Raw genomic sequence first — 16,545 nt, forward strand, 5'->3', positions numbered from 1 at the left:
GAATGTGGGGTCACCTACAGGTTCTCTTCTGCATACCACCCCCAGACCAATGGTCTGGGGGGGCGTTTCGACAGGACGTTAACGAGCATGATTGGGGCTCTGGAGGAGCCTCAGAGAAGAAAATGGGATCTTCTTGTTTCATGCTTACTGTTTGCCTACCGAGAGGTACCACAGGAGGGTGTTGGCTTCAGCCCCTTCGAACTTCTGTTCGGTCATCCCGTACGGGCACCCTTAGCCATTGTCAAGGAGGGATGGGAGATGCCCACTCCCCCTGTTACTACCAATGTAGTTGATTATGTGCTAGGGCTCAGAAAACGGATGGTACTTCTGATGGGCTTGGCTAGTGATAAATTGAAGGCAGGGCAAGCGCTGGTGAAACCTTGGTACGACCAGAAAGCTTCCCTCATCAACTTTACACTTGGTCAGCAAGTCCTGATCATGAATCCCATAAGGCCTCGAGCTTTACAGGACAATTGGGCAGGCCCTTACCCAGTGGTGGAGCCCCTGGGTGAGGTTAACTATTCAGTGGACCTTGGAAGGCCTGGACAGGCTCCAAAAGTGTTTCACGTGAATAGGCTGAAGGCTTTCGTCCCAAGCGGCGAAATCGCAGCACTGCTATTTGCTTCAGACGTTGAGGAAGAGGAGTCTGAACCTCTCCCCGACCTGTTCAAAAGCAGTCCTTCAGAAAGCTCTTTTGAGGGTGTCCGAGTGGCCCCTCACCAAAATGGACAAGGCTCTGTGGTTTACCTTGGACATGAAGTAGGTGGAGGGAGGAGACAGCCTCTACTCAGTCAGGTACAAGCAGTACAAGACTGGCCTACCCCCACTACGCAAACCCAAGTGAGAGCCTTCTTAGGACTCACAGGGTTTTACCGCACTTTTGTGGCAGACTATGGCACCATAGCTGCTCCTCTGACTGCCCTCACAACTCCGAAGAAACCCAAGAAGGTAACTTGGACCGACGAGTGTGAGAAGGCCTTCAATGGCTTAAAAGACTCCTTGTGCCAGCCCCTGTGCTCAGGGCCCCTGATTATCAAAGACCTTTTATCGTGCAGACGGATGCCTCTGACACTGGGATAGGAGCTGTACTATCACAAGTAGATGAGAAGGGTAAGGAACACCCTATCGGTTTTATTAGTCGCCAGCTTAAGGACAGAGAGCTCAGATGGTCCACGGTAGAGAGAGAATGTTTCTCTGTTGTGTGGGCCCTAAGGAAGCTGAGGCCCTACCTCTATGGGACCCACTTCACTGTGCAAACTGACCATAAGCCGTTAAAGTGGCTAATGAACATGAAGGGGGAGAATCCAAAGTTGCTTAGGTGGTCCATAAGTCTACAAGGCTTCAACTTCCCTATTGAGCATAGGCCAGGTGTCCAACATAGCAATGCTGATGGGTTGTCCAGAATGTTTAACCGACCTGAACAAGAGACTCATCCAGGGGTGGATTAGTTCCCCCTGTCCATAGTCTGGGAGGGGCGAGTGTTAGGAAAGATTTCATGATTGCAGGTAATTTTCCTTCCTTGTGGCAACCCCTAAACTTTTTGCTGTTGTTTTTCACCTTGTTCTTGACTTTGCCAGAGAAGTGCAGCCTTCTGCCGCACTCCTCTGGGCTTTCGCTCCTTTTCTTATGGGGAAACTGACATGCCCTTAAGACAGTCAGTACCGGGGAACGCTGTTTCCCGTAGTTTCTTTTATCATGTTGCGGCTTTAGTGCAACATGACACAAGAGGGCACTGTAAGCTAAGTTACAGCTCTCTTGGGTCTCTAGCCTTCTACAGGCCCTAGATACTCTTTTAGGATGGTATTTGATCGGTGCAAGTCATTCAGGGACTGGAATGGTGGCAGCGATCGTTTTGTTTATTTTGAGCTCCTTTTGGCGTTCTGAGCAAGTTTTTCGCACTGAACCCAAAATGGTGGCCTGGCTCCCAAAATGGCCAGACCACGAGGCTCCTTTGTCCTGTCCACTGACCGTCTTGCTCCCTTCACCTTCCCCAGGTCGGGCGACCCGGGGCCTTCCTTATTTGGGCATGTACTTTCCCGCGAAACGTGGTTGCTTTCGCGGGCTTCTACATGTCGTTTGTGTGCCTCCAGGGTGTGGGCTGGGATGTCTGGTCCCAATACACATCCTGGGTGCCAGAGAGTCTAGGGTGGTGTGAATGCCTGGGACCACCGTGGTCCGTGATTGGTCCACGTATGGTATGTGTGTTGATGAGCGGATCTCCCATTGGCTCCCCTCCGTTTTGGCGCGAAGGGAACCGTGGATAAGAGGGAGCTGGAAACACCACTACCAGGTCGATCTCCTGAGTTCTCACGAACGAAGGAATACAGGAGCCAAGTATCCTGCAACCAAGAGGCTGGACCGAGGAATCGCTGGTGACCCGCTGAAGGAAACCTCCTTTGCACTGCTGTCGTCCTGTGAAACCCTTTCCTCCTTTGATCGAACCAGAAGGCCTGTACTGGTGCTTCGACCTTTGGAATAGCAGGAACAGCTATTCCCGGCGACTTCATCATCTCCTGCCAAGTAAGCCTTCGGAAGTATCTCTGGGCCATCCAGTTGACTGACCAGCTTACAAGGGAGTCCTGCTCTGTAACCGCCGCCAGGTTGTGTTGTATTTCGAGTCCTTGTCACTCTCCCACGCTTCGTACGCTTGGCGTTCCCAAGTCTGAAGGGAGGAGTGTACATTTGGCTTGAATACACACGGCCGCTCCGTTGTCCTGCTGCGGCAACAAACTGTGCTGGTTTCGTCGATTGGGACGTCTTTTTGTTCTACACGACTACGAGGCGTTCCCTGCTCTTCTGAACCTGCCAGCTGCTGAATCTACGTGGAGAAGCCTGGGTCTGCTTGCTTCGGGGACCGGTGAGTAGTTTAGCTAGGATCTGGTCGCCCTCCTGCAGTATCCCATTGCTTTTCCCTGCTGTGTAAAAACAGCACCCTTTTGGCCGTACTCGCGCTCTGCTTCTGCCCGCTGTGGAGGCCGCGCTTGAGTTGCGGAACCTGTTCTCCTTCTGCTGTGCACTAACCCAAACTGCCTGACTTCCTACGAAGAGCTTCCCCTTTTGCCCGTTGGCACCGGCGTGGCAGGTACTTTGAGCACAAGGCTCCACTCTTCGCAGGGCTCGGACTTCCATCTAGCTAGGTGCCTCTGAAGGCGAACTGAGTCTAAAGCGTTATCGCACTGCCTGTTTTCCTTTCCTTTCAGGTGGACTACATATTTCGTGCTTTAAACGCTTGCGACTGTGTATTTGTATATATATTGTGTTGATATGGTATGTGTTGGTTTAATATTGTGATATTGTGATTTTCTCGCTACGGTCATTGTTTTAAAGGCCTTAAAATAAATGTGTATCTATTTTTGATATAACAACTGTTTAGCATGAGATGTGATATCTCAATGCTTCTAATACCAAACCTGAGACCCTTCCTATAACATGAGATGGGATATCCAACTCAGATGGGATATCCAACTCCTTCCCATTCCAATCCTGAGACCCTTCCGATAGCAGAGATGTGATATCTCAATGCTTATATCAAACCTGAGACCCTTCCTATGGCCTGAGATGTCATATACAACTCCTTCCCATTCCAATCCTGAGACCCTTCCTATAGCATGAGATGTGATATCTCAATGCTTATACCAAATCTGAGACCCTTCCTATAGTATGAGATGTGATATCCAACTCCTTCCCATTCCAATCCTGAGACCCTTATGATAGCATGAGATGTGATATCTCAATGCCTCTTATACCAAACCTGAGATCCTTCCGATAGCATGAGATGTGATATCTCAATGCTTCTAATACCAAACCTGAGATCCTTCCTATAATATGAGATGTGATTTCCAAATCCTTCCCCTTCCAAACCTGAGACCCTCCCTTTAGCATGAGATGGGATATCCAACTCCTTCCCATTCCAATCCTGAGACACTTCTGATAGCATGAGATGTGATATCTCAATGCCTCTAATACCAAACCTGAGATCCTACCTCTAACATGAAATGTGATATCCATCTCCTTCCCTTTCCAAACCTGAGACCCTGCCTATAGCATGAGATGTGATATCCAAGTCCTTCCCATTCCAATCCTGAGACTCTTCCTATAGCATGAGATGTGATATCTCAATGCTTATACCAAACCTGAGAACCTTCCTATAGCATGAGATGTGATATCCAACTTCTTCCCATTCCAATCCAGAGACCCTTCCTATAGCATGAGATGTGATATCTCAATGCTTATACCAAACCTGAGACCCTTCCTATAGCTTGAGATGTGATATCCAACTCCTTCCCATTCCAATCCTGAGACCCTTCCGATAGCATGAGATGTGATATCTCAAGGCCTCTAATACCAAACCTGAGATCCTTCCTCTAACATGAAATGTGATATCCAACTACTTCCCCTTCCAAACCTGAGAACCTTCCTATAGCATGAGATATGATATCCAACTCCTTCCCATTCCAACCTGAGACCCTTCCTATAGCATGAGATGGGATATCCAACTCCTTCCAAATCCAATACTGATACCCTTCCGATAGCATGAGATGTGATATCCCAATGCTTCTACCAAACCTGAGAACCATACTATGGCATGAGATGTGATATCAAACTCCTTCCCATTCCAATCCTGAGACGCTTCCTATAGCTTGAGATGTGATATCCAACTCCTTCCCATTCCAATTCTGAGACCCTTCTTATACCATGAGACTTGATATCTCAATGCTTCTAATACCAAACCTGAGACCCGTCCTATAACATGAGATGTGATATCCAAATCCTTCCCCTTCCAAACCTTAGACCCTTCCTTTATCATGAGATGTGATATCCAACTCCTTCCCATTCCAATCCTGAGACCCTTCCGATATCATGAGATTTGTTATCTCAATGCTTCTAATATCAAACTTGAGACCCTCCCTATAGCATGAGATGTGACATCCAAGTCCTTCCCATTCCAATCCTGAGACCCTTCCTATAGCAGGAGATGTGATATCTCAATGCTTCTAATACCAAACCTGAGACCTCATGCTAAAGGGAGGGTCTCAGGTTTGGAAGGGGAAGGATTTGGATATCACATCTCATGTTATAGGAAGGATCTCAGGATTGGTATTAGAAGCATTGAGATATCACATCTCATGCTATCGGAAGGATCTCAGGTTTGGTATTAGAAGCATTGAGATATCACATCTCATGCTATCGGAAGGATCTCAGGTTTGGCATTAGAAGCAGTGAGATATCACATCTCATGCTATAGGAAGGGTCTCAGGTTTGGAACGGGAAGGAGTTGGATATCCCATCTCATGTTATAGGACTGGTCTCAGGTTTGGTATTAGAAGCATTGAGATATCACATTGCATGTTGTAGGAAGGGTCTCAGGTTTGGAATGGGAAGGAATTCGATATCACATCTCATGTCATAGGAAGGATCTCAGGTTTGGTATTAGAAGCATTGAGATATCACATCTCATGCTATAGGAATGGTCTCAGGATTGGAATGGGAAGGAGTTGGATATTACATTCTTGCTATAGGAAGGGTCTCATGTTTGGAATGGGAAGGAGTTGGATATCACATATGCTATAGGAAGGGTCTCAGGTTTAGAACGGGAAGGAGTTGGATATCACATCTCATGTTATATGAAGCGTCTCAGGTTTGATATAAGCATTGAGATATCACATCTCTGCTATCGGAAGTGTCTCAGGATTGGAATGGGAAGAAGTTGGATATCCCATCTCATGTTATAGGACGGGTCTCAGGTTTGTTATTAGAATCATTGAGATATCATATTGCATGCTGTAGGAAGGGTCTAAGTATTGGAATGGGAAGGACTTGGATATCACATCTCATGCTATAGGTAGGCTCTCAGGTTTGGAAAGGGAAGGCGTTTGATATCACATCTCATGCTATAGGAAGGGTCTCAGGATTGGAATGGGAAGGAGTTGGATATCACATCTCATGCTATAGGAAGGGTCTCAGGTTTGGTATAAGCATTGAGATATCACATCTCATGCTATAGGAAGGGTCTCAGGATTGGAATGGGAAGGAGTTGGATATCACATCTCATGTTATAGGAAGGATCTCAGGGTTGGTATTAGAAGCATTGAGACATCACATCTCATGCTATAGGAAGGGTCTCAGGATTGGAATGGGAAGGAGTTGTATATGACATCTCATGCCGTAGGAAGGGTCTCAGGTTTGGTATAAGCATTGAGATATCACATCTATGCTATAGGAAGGGTCTCAGGATTGGAATGGGAAGGAGTTGGATATCCCATCTCATGTTATAGGAAGGGTCTCATGATTGGAATGGGAAGGACTTGGATATCACATCTCATGCTATAGGAAGGCTCTCAGGTTTGGAAGGGGAAAGAGTTGGATATCACATTTCATGTTAGAGGTAGGATCTCAGGTTTGGTATTAGAGGCATTGAGATATCACATCTCATGCTATCAGAAGGGTCTCAGGATTGGAATGGGAAGGAGTTGGATATCACATCTCATGCTAAAGGGAGGGTCTCAGGTTTGGAAGGGGAAGGATTTGGATATCACATCTCATGTTATAGGAAGGATCTCAGGTTTGGTATTAAAGCATTGAGATATCACATCTCATGCTATCAGAAGGGTCTCAGGATTGGAATGGGAAGGAGTTGGATATCACATCTCATACTAAAGGGAGGGTTTCAGGTTTGGAAGGGGAAGGATTTGGATATCACATCTCATGTTATCGGAAGGATCTCAGGTTTGGTATTAGAAGTATTGAGATATCACATCTCATGCTATAGGAAGGGTCTCAGGATTGGAATGGGAAGGAGTTGGATATCACATCTCATGCTAAAGGAAGGGTCTCAGGTTTGGTAGAAGCATTGAGATATCACATCTCATGCTATAGGAAGGGTCTCAGGATTGGAATGGGAAGGACTTAGATATCACATATCATGCTATAGGGAGGGTCTCAGTTTTGATATTAGAAGCATTGAGATATCACATCTCATGCTATCGGAAGTGTCTCAGGATTGGAATGGGAAGGAGCTGGATATCACATCTCATGCTAAAGGAAGGGTCTCAGGTTTGGTATAAGCATTGAGATATCACATCTCTGCTATTGGAAGTGTCTCAGGATTGGAATGGGAAGGAGTTGGATATCCCATCTCATGTTATAGGACGGGTCTCAGGATTGTTATTAGAATCATTAGGATATCATATTGCATGCTGTAGGAAGGGTCTAAGGATTCGAATGGGAAGGACTTGGATATCACATCTCATGCTATGGATAGGCTCTCAGGTTTGGAAAGGGAAGGAGTTGGATATCACATTTCATGTTAGAGGAAGGATCTCAGGTTTGGTATTAGAGGCATTGAGATATCACATCTCATGCTATAGGAAGCGTCTCAGGATTGGAATGGAAGGAGTTGGATATCACATCTCATGTTATAGGAAGGATCTCAGGTTTGGTATTAGAAGCATTGAGACATCACATCTCATGCTATAGGAAGGGTCTCAGGATTGGAATGGGAAGGAGTTGGATATCACATCTCATGCTATAGGAAGGGTCTCTGGTTTGGTATAAGCATTGAGATATCACATCTCATGCTATAGGAAGGGTCTCAGGATTGGAATAGGAAGGAGTTGTATATGACATCTCATGCCGTAGGAAGGGTCTCAGGTTTGGTATAAGCATTGAGATATCACATCTCTGCTATCGGAAAGGTCTCAGGATTGGAATGGGAAGGAGTTGGATATCCCATCTCATGTTATAGGAAGAGTCTCAGGTTTGGTATTAGAAGCATTGAGATATCACATCTCATGCTATAGGAAGTGTCTCAGGATTGGAATGGGAAGGACTTGGATATCACATCTCATGCTATAGGGAGGGTCTCACGTTTGATATTAGAAGCATTGAGATATCACATCTCATGCTATAGGAAGGGTCTCAGGATTGGAATGGGAAGGAGTTGGATATCACATCTCATGCTATAGGAAGGGTCTCAGGTTTGGTATAAGCAGTGAGATATCACATCTCATGCTATAGGAAGTGTCTCAGGATTGGAATGGGAAGGAGTTGGATATCACATCTCATGTTATAGGAAGGATCTCAGGTTTGGTATAAGCATTGAGACATCACATCTCTGCTATCGGAAGGGTCTCAGGATTGGAATGGGAAGGAGTTGGATATTCCCATCTCATGTTATAGGAAGGGTCTCAGGTTTGGTATTAGAAGCATTGAGACATCACATCTCATGCTATAGGAAGGGTCTCAGGATTGGAATGGGAAGGACTTGGATATCACATCTCATGCTATAGGGAGGGTCTCAAGTTTGATATTAGAAGCATTGAGATATCACATCTCATGATATCGGAAGGGTCTCAGGATTGGAATGGGAAGGAGTTGGATATCACATCTCATGATAAAGGAAGGGTCTAAGGTTTGGAAGGGGAAGGATTTGGATATCACATCTCATGTTATAGAGCGGGTCTCAGGTTTGGTATTAGAAGCATTGAGATATCAAGTCTCATGGTATAGGAAGGGTCTCAGAATTGGAATGGGAAGGAGTTGGATATCACATCTCAAGCTATAGGAAGGGTCTCAGGATTGGAATGGGAAGGAGTTTGATATCACATCTCATGCCATAGTATGGGTCTCAGGTTTGGTATAAGCATTGGGATATCACATCTCATGCTATCGGAAGGGTATCAGGATTGGATTTGGAAGGAGTTGGATATCCCATCTCATGCTATAGAAAGGGTCTCAGGTTGGAATGGGAAGGAGTTGGATATCACATCTCATGTTATAGGAAGGGTCTCAGGATTGGAATGGGAAGGACTTGGATATCACATCTCATGCTATAGGAAGGCTCTCAGGTTTGGAAGGGGAAAGAGTTGGATATCACATTTCATGTTAGAGGTAGGATCTCAGGTTTGGTATTAGAGGCATTGAGATATCACATCTCATGCTATCAGAAGGGTCTCAGGATTGGAATGGGAATGAGTTGGATATCACATCTCATGCTAAAGGGAGGGTCTCAGGTTTGGAAGGGGAAGGATTTGGATATCACATCTCATGTTATAAGAAGGAGCTCAGGTTTGGTATTAGAAGCATTGAGATATCACATCTCATGCTATCGGAAGGATCTCAGGTTTGGTATTAGAAGCATTGAGATATCACATCTCATGCTATCAGAAGGGTCTCAGGATTGGAATGGGAAGGAATTGGATATCACATCTCATGCTAAAGGGAGGGTCTCAGGTTTGGAAGGGGAAGGATTTGGATATCACATCTCATGTTATCGGAAGGATCTCAGGTTTGGTATTAGAAGTATTGAGATATCACATCTCATGCTATAGGAAGGGTCTCAGGATTGGAATGGGAAGGAGTTGGATATCACATCTCAAGCTATAGGAAGGGTCTCAGGTTTGGTATAAGCATTGAGATATCACATCACATGCTATAGGAAGGGTCTCAGGATTGGAATGGGAAGGTGTTGTATATGACATCTCATGCCATAGGAAGGGTCTCAGGTTTGGTATAAGCATTGAGATATCACATCACATGCTATAGGAAGGGTCTCAGGATTGGAATGGGAAGGACTTGGATATCACATCTCATTCTATAGGCAGGGTCTCAGGTTTGGAAAGGGAAGGAGTTGGATATCACATTTCATGTTAGAGGTAGGATATCAGGTTTGGTATTAGAGGCATTGAGATATCACATCTCATGCTATAAGAAGGGTCTCAGGATTGGAATGGGAAGGAGTTGGATATCACATCTCATGCTAAAGGGAGAGTCTCAGGTTTGGAAGGGGAAGGATTTGGATATCACATCTCATGTTATAGGAAGGATCTCAGGTTTGGTATTAGAGGCATTGAGATATCACATCTCATGCTATCATAAGGGTCTCAGGATTGGAATGGGAAGGAGTTGGATATCACATCTCATGCTAAAGGGAGGGTCTCAGGTTTGGAAGGGGAAGAATTTGGATATCACATTACATGTTATAGGAAGGATCTCAGGTTTGGTATTAGAAGCATTGAGATATCACATCTCATGCTATCGGAAGGGTCTCAGGATTGGAATGGGAAGGAGTTGGATATCACATCTCATGCTATAGGAAGGGTCTCAGGTTTGGAACGGGAAGGAGTTGGATATCACATCTCATGTTATAGGAAGAGTCTCAGGTTTGGTATAAGCATTGAGATATCACATCTCATGCTATCGGAAGGGTCTCAGGATTGGAATGGGAAGGAGTTGGATATCACATCTCATGCTATAGGAAGGGTCTCAGGTTGGAATGGGAAGGAGTTGGATATCACATCTCATGTTATAGGAAGGGTCTCAGGATTGGAATGGGAAGGACTTGGATATCACATCTCATGCTATAGGAAGGCTCTCAGGTTTGGAAGGGGAAGAGTTGGATATCACATTTCATGTTAGAGGTAGGATCTCAGGTTTGGTATTAGAGGCAATGAGATATCACATCTCATGCTATCAGAAGGGTCTCAGGATTGGAATGGGAAAAAGTTGGATATCACATCTCATGTTATAGGAAGGATCTCAGGTTTGGTATTAGAAGCATTTAGATATCACATCTCATGCTATCGGAAGGATCTCAGGTTTGGTATTAGAAGCATTAAGATATCACATCTCATGCTATCAGAAGGTTCTCAGGATTGGAATGGGAAGGAGTTGGATATCACATCTCATGCTAAAGGGAGGGTCTCAGGTTTGGAAGGGGAAGGATTTGGATATCACATCTCATGTTATCGGAAGGATCTCAGGTTTGGTATTAGAAGTATTGAGATGTCACATCTCATGCTATAGGAAGGGTATCAGGATTGGAATGGGAAGGAGTTGGATATCACATCTCATGCTAAAGGAAGGGTCTCAGGTTTGGTAGAAGCATTGAGATATCACATCTCATGCTATAGGAAGGGTCTCAGGATTGGAATGGGAAGGACTTAGATATCACATATCATGCTATAGGGAGGGTCTCAGTTTTGATATTAGAAGCATTGAGATATCACATCTCATGCTATCGGAAGTGTCTCAGGATTGGAATGGGAAGGAGCTGGATATCACATCTCATGCTAAAGGAAGGGTCTCAGGTTTGGTATAAGCATTGAGATATCACATCTCTGCTATCGGAAGTGTCTCAGGATTGGAATGGGAAGGAGTTGGATATCCCATCTCATGTTATAGGACGGGTCTCAGGATTGTTATTAGAATCATTGAGATATCATATTGCATGCTGTAGGAAGGGTCTAAGGATTGGAATGGGAAGGACTTGGATATCACATCTCATGCTATGGATAGGCTCTCAGGTTTGGAAAGGGAAGGAGTTGGATATCACATCTCATGTTATAGGAAGGATCTCAGGTTTGGTATTAGAAGCATTGAGACATCACATCTCATGCTATAGGAAGGGTCTCAGGATTGGAATGGGAAGGAGTTGGATATCACATCTCATGCTATAGGAAGGGTTTCTGGTTTGGTATAAGCATTGAGATATCACATCTCATGCTATAGGAAGGGTCTCAGGATTGGAATGGGAAGGAGTTGTATATGACATCTCATGCCGTAGGAAGGGTCTCAGGTTTGGTATAAGCATTGAGATATCACATCTCTGCTATCGGAAAGGTCTCAGGATTGGAATGGGAAGGAGTTGGATATCCTATCTCATGTTATAGGAAGAGTCTCAGGTTTGGTATTAGAAGCATTGAGATATCACATCTCATGCTATAGGAAGTGTCTCAGGATTGGAATGGGAAGGACTTGGATATCACATCTCATGCTATAGGGAGGATCTCACGTTTGATATTAGAAGCATTGAGATATCACATCTCATGCTATAGGAAGGGTCTCAGGATTGGAATGGGAAGGAGTTGGATATCACATCTCATGCTATAGGATGGGTCTCAGGTTTGGTATAAGCAGTGAGATATCACATCTCATGCTATAGGAAGTGTCTCAGGATTGGAATGGGAAGGAGTTGGATATCACATCTCATGTTATAGGAAGGATCTCAGGTTTGGTATAAGCATTGAGATATCACATCTCTGCTATCGGAAGGGTCTCAGGATTGGAATGGGAAGGAGTTGGATATTCCCATCTCATGTTATAGGAAGGGTCTCAGGTTTGGTATTAGAAGCATTGAGACATCACATCTCATGCTATAGGAAGGGTCTCAGGATTGGAATGGGAAGGACTTGGATATCACATCTCATGCTATGGGGAGGGTCTCAAGTTTGATATTAGAAGCATTGAGATATCACATCTCATGATATCGGAAGGGTCTCAGGATTGGAATGGGAAGGAGTTGGATATCACATCTCATGATAAAGGAAGGGTCTAAGGTTTGGAAGGGGAAGGATTTGGATATCACATCTCATGTTATAGGGCGGGTCTCAGGTTTGGTATTAGAAGCATTGAGATATCAAGTCTCATGGTATAGGAAGGGTCTCAGAATTAGAATGGGAAGGAGTTGGATATCACATCTCAAGCTATAGGAAGGGTCTCAGGATTGGAATGGGAAGGAGTTTGATATCACATCTCATGCCATAGTATGGGTCTCAGGTTTGGTATAAGCATTGGGATATCACATCTCATGCTATCGGAAGGGTATCAGGATTGGATTTGGAAGGAGTTGGATATCCCATCTCATGCTATAGAAAGGGTCTCAGGTTGGAATGGGAAGGAGTTGGATATCACATCTCATGTTATAGGAAGGGTCTCAGGATTGGAATGGGAAGGACTTGGATATCACATCTCATGCTATAGGAAGGCTCTCAGGTTTGGAAGGGGAAAGAGTTGGATATCACATTTCATGTTAGAGGTAGGATCTCAGGTTTGGTATTAGAGGCATTGAGATATCACATCTCATGCTATCAGAAGGGTCTCAGGATTGGAATGGGAATGAGTTGGATATCACATTTCATGCTAAAGGGAGGGTCTCAGGTTTGGAAGGGGAAGGATTTGGATATCACATCTCATGTTATAAGAAGGAGCTCAGGTTTGGTATTAGAAGCATTGAGATATCACATCTCATTCTATCGGAAGGATCTCAGGTTTGGTATTAGAAGCATTGAGATATCACATCTCATGCTATCAGAAGGGTCTCAGGATTGGAATGGGAAGGAGTTGGATATCACATCTCATGCTAAAGGGAGGGTCTCAGGTTTGGAAGGGGAAGGATTTGGATATCACATCTCATGTTATCGGAAGGATCTCAGGTTTGGTATTAGAAGTATTGAGATATCACATCTCATGCTATAGGAAGGGTCTCAGGATTGGAATGGGAAGGAGTTGGATATCACATCTCAAGCTATAGGAAGGGTCTCAGGTTTGGTATAAGCATTGAGATATCACATCACATGCTATAGGAAGGGTCTCAGGATTGGAATGGGAAGGTGTTGTATATGACATCTCATGCCATAGGAAGGGTCTCAGGTTTGGTATAAGCATTGAGATATCACATCACATGCTATAGGAAGGGTCTCAGGATTGGAATGGGAAGGACTTGGATATCACATCTCATGCTATAGGCAGGGTCTCAGGTTTGGAAAGGGAAGGAGTTGGATATCACATTTCATGTTAGAAGTAGGATATCAGGTTTGGTATTAGAGGCATTGAGATATCACATCTCATGCTATCAGAAGGGTCTCAGGATTGGAATGGGAAGGAGTTGGATATCACATCTCATGCTAAAGGGAGAGTCTCAGGTTTGGAAGGGGAAGGATTTGGATATCACATCTCATGCTATAGGCAGGGTCTCAGGTTTGGAAAGGGAAGGAGTTGGATATCACATTTCATGTTAGAAGTAGGATATCAGGTTTGGTATTAGAGGCATTGAGATATCACATCTCATGCTATCAGAAGGGTCTCAGGATTGGAATGGGAAGGAGTTGGATATCACATCTCATGCTAAAGGGAGAGTCTCAGGTTTGGAATGGGAAGGACTTGGATATCACATCTCATGCTATAGGCAGGGTCTCAGGTTTGGAAAGGGAAGGAGTTGGATATCACATTTCATGTTAGAAGTAGGATATCAGGTTTGGTATTAGAGGCATTGAGATATCACATCTCATGCTATCATAAGGGTCTCAGGATTGGAATGGGAAGGAGTTGGATATCAGATCTCATGCTAAAGGGAGGGTCTCAGGTTTGGAAGGGGAAGAATTTGGATATCACATCACATGTTATAGGAAGGATCTCAGGTTTGGTATTAGAAGCATTGAGATATCACATCTCATGCTATCGGAAGGGTCTCAGGATTGGAATGGGAAGGAGTTGGATATCACATCTCATGCTATAGGAAGGGTCTCAGGTTTGGAACGGGAAGGAGTTGGATATCACATCTCATGTTATAGGAAGAGTCTCAGGTTTGGTATAAGCATTGAGATATCACATCTCTGCAATCGGAAATGTCTCAGGATTGGGATGGGAAGGAGTTGGATATCACATCTCATGCTATAGGAAGGGTCTCAGGTTTGGAACGGGAAGGAGTTGGATATCACATCTCATGCTATAGGAAGGCTCTCAGGTTTGGAAGGGGAAAGAGTTGGATATCACATTTCATGTTAGAGGTAGGATCTCAGGTTTGGTATTAGAGGCATTGAGATATCACATCTCATGCTATCAGAAGGGTCTCAGGATTGGAATGGGAAGGAGTTGGATATCACATCTCATGCTAAAGGGAGGGTCTCAGGTTTGGAAGGGGAAGGATTTGCATATCACATTTCATGTTATAAGAAGGAGCTCAGGTTTGGTATTAGAAGCATTGAGATATCACATCTCATGCTATCGGAAGGATCTCAGGTTTGGTATTAGAAGCATTGAGATATCACATCTCATGCTATCAGAAGGGTCTCAGGATTGGAATGGGAAGGAGTTGGATATCACATCTCATGCTAAAGGGAGGGTCTCAGGTTTGGAAGGGGAAGGATTTGGATATCACATCTCATATTATCGGAAGGATCTCAGGTTTGGTATTAGAAGTATTGAGATATCACATCTCATACTATAGGAAGGGTCTCAGGATTGGAATGGGAAGGAGTTGGATATCACATCTCAAGCTATAGGAAGGGTCTCAGGTTTGGTATAAGCATTGAGATATCACATCACATGCTATAGGAAGGGTCTCAGGATTGGAATGGGAAGGAGTTGTATATGACATCTCATGCCATAGGAAGGGTCTCAGGTTTGGTATAAGCATTGAGATATCACATCACATGCTATAGGAAGGGTCTCAGGATTGGAATGGGAAGGACTTGGATATCACATCTCATGCTATAGGCAGGGTCTCAGGTTTGGAAAGGGAAGGAGTTGGATATCACATTTCATGTTAGAGGTAGGATATCAGGTTTGGTATTAGAGGCATTGAGATATCACATCTCATGCTATCAGAAGGGTCTCAGGATTGGAATGGGAAGGAGTTGGATATCACATCTCATGCTAAAGGGAGGGTCTCAGGTTTGGAAGGGGAAGGATTTGGATATCACATCTCATGTTATAGGAAGGATCTCAGGTTTGGTATTAGAGGCATTGAGATATCACATCTCATGCTATCATAAGGGTCTCAGGATTGGAATGGGAAGGAGTTGGATATCACATCTCATGCTAAAGGGAGGGTCTCAGGTTTGGAAGGGGAAGAATTTGGATATCACATCACATGTTATAGGAAGGATCTCAGGTTTGGTATTAGAAGCATTGAGATATCACATCTCATGCTATCGGAAGGGTCTCAGGATTGGAATGGGAAGGAGTTGGATATCACATCTCATGTTATAGGAAGAGTCTCAGGTTTGGTATAAGCATTGAGATATCACATCTCTGCAATCGGAAATGTCTCAGGATTGGGATGGGAAGGAGTTGGATATCACATCTCATGCTATAGGAAGGGTCTCAGGTTTGGAACGGGAAGGAGTTGGATATTGTTAAGATGGATTTCTGAACTCTGTCCTGGTGGCGCAGAAGTTCAGATGGCCAACCTAATTTCTTGGAACAGGGTAACCTCTGGACAAGCCAGACCAATCAAGGTAGCGATCGCGGCGGTCAAGACTAGGTCTCAAGAGAGGTGAGGGTGACTGAAAGCCCGCAATGAGCACACAAAGCAAGGACACTTACAAACTACTCCAAACAGGTGCTATATTAAAAATATATACACATTTATTCCAAGGCCTTTAAAACAATGACCGTAGCGAGAAATCACAATACAACTCTAGTAAACCAACACATACCATACCAATACAATATATATACAAATACAAACAAGTCTCAAGCGTTAGATGCACGAAATGTGTAGTCCACCTAAAAGGGAAGGAAAACAGGCAGTGCGAAATAATGCTTAGACCCAGTCCGCCTTCAGAGGCACCTAACTAAAAGGAAGTCCGAGCCCTACGAAGAGTGGAGCCTTGTGCTCAAAAGTACCTGCACACGCTGGTGCCAACGGGCAAAAGGGGAGTCTCTTCGAGGGAGATCAGGCAGTTCAGTTTAGTGCACAAACGAAGAAGAACAGTGTTCCGCGACTCAAGCGCAGCCTCCACTGTGGGCAGAAGCAGAGCGCGA

The sequence above is a fragment of the Ambystoma mexicanum genome, chromosome 5q (genome assembly GCF_040938575.1).
Source record: "Ambystoma mexicanum isolate Mex_15411 chromosome 5q, UKY_AmexF1_1, whole genome shotgun sequence".
NCBI classification, from domain to species: domain Eukaryota; kingdom Metazoa; phylum Chordata; class Amphibia; order Caudata; family Ambystomatidae; genus Ambystoma; species Ambystoma mexicanum.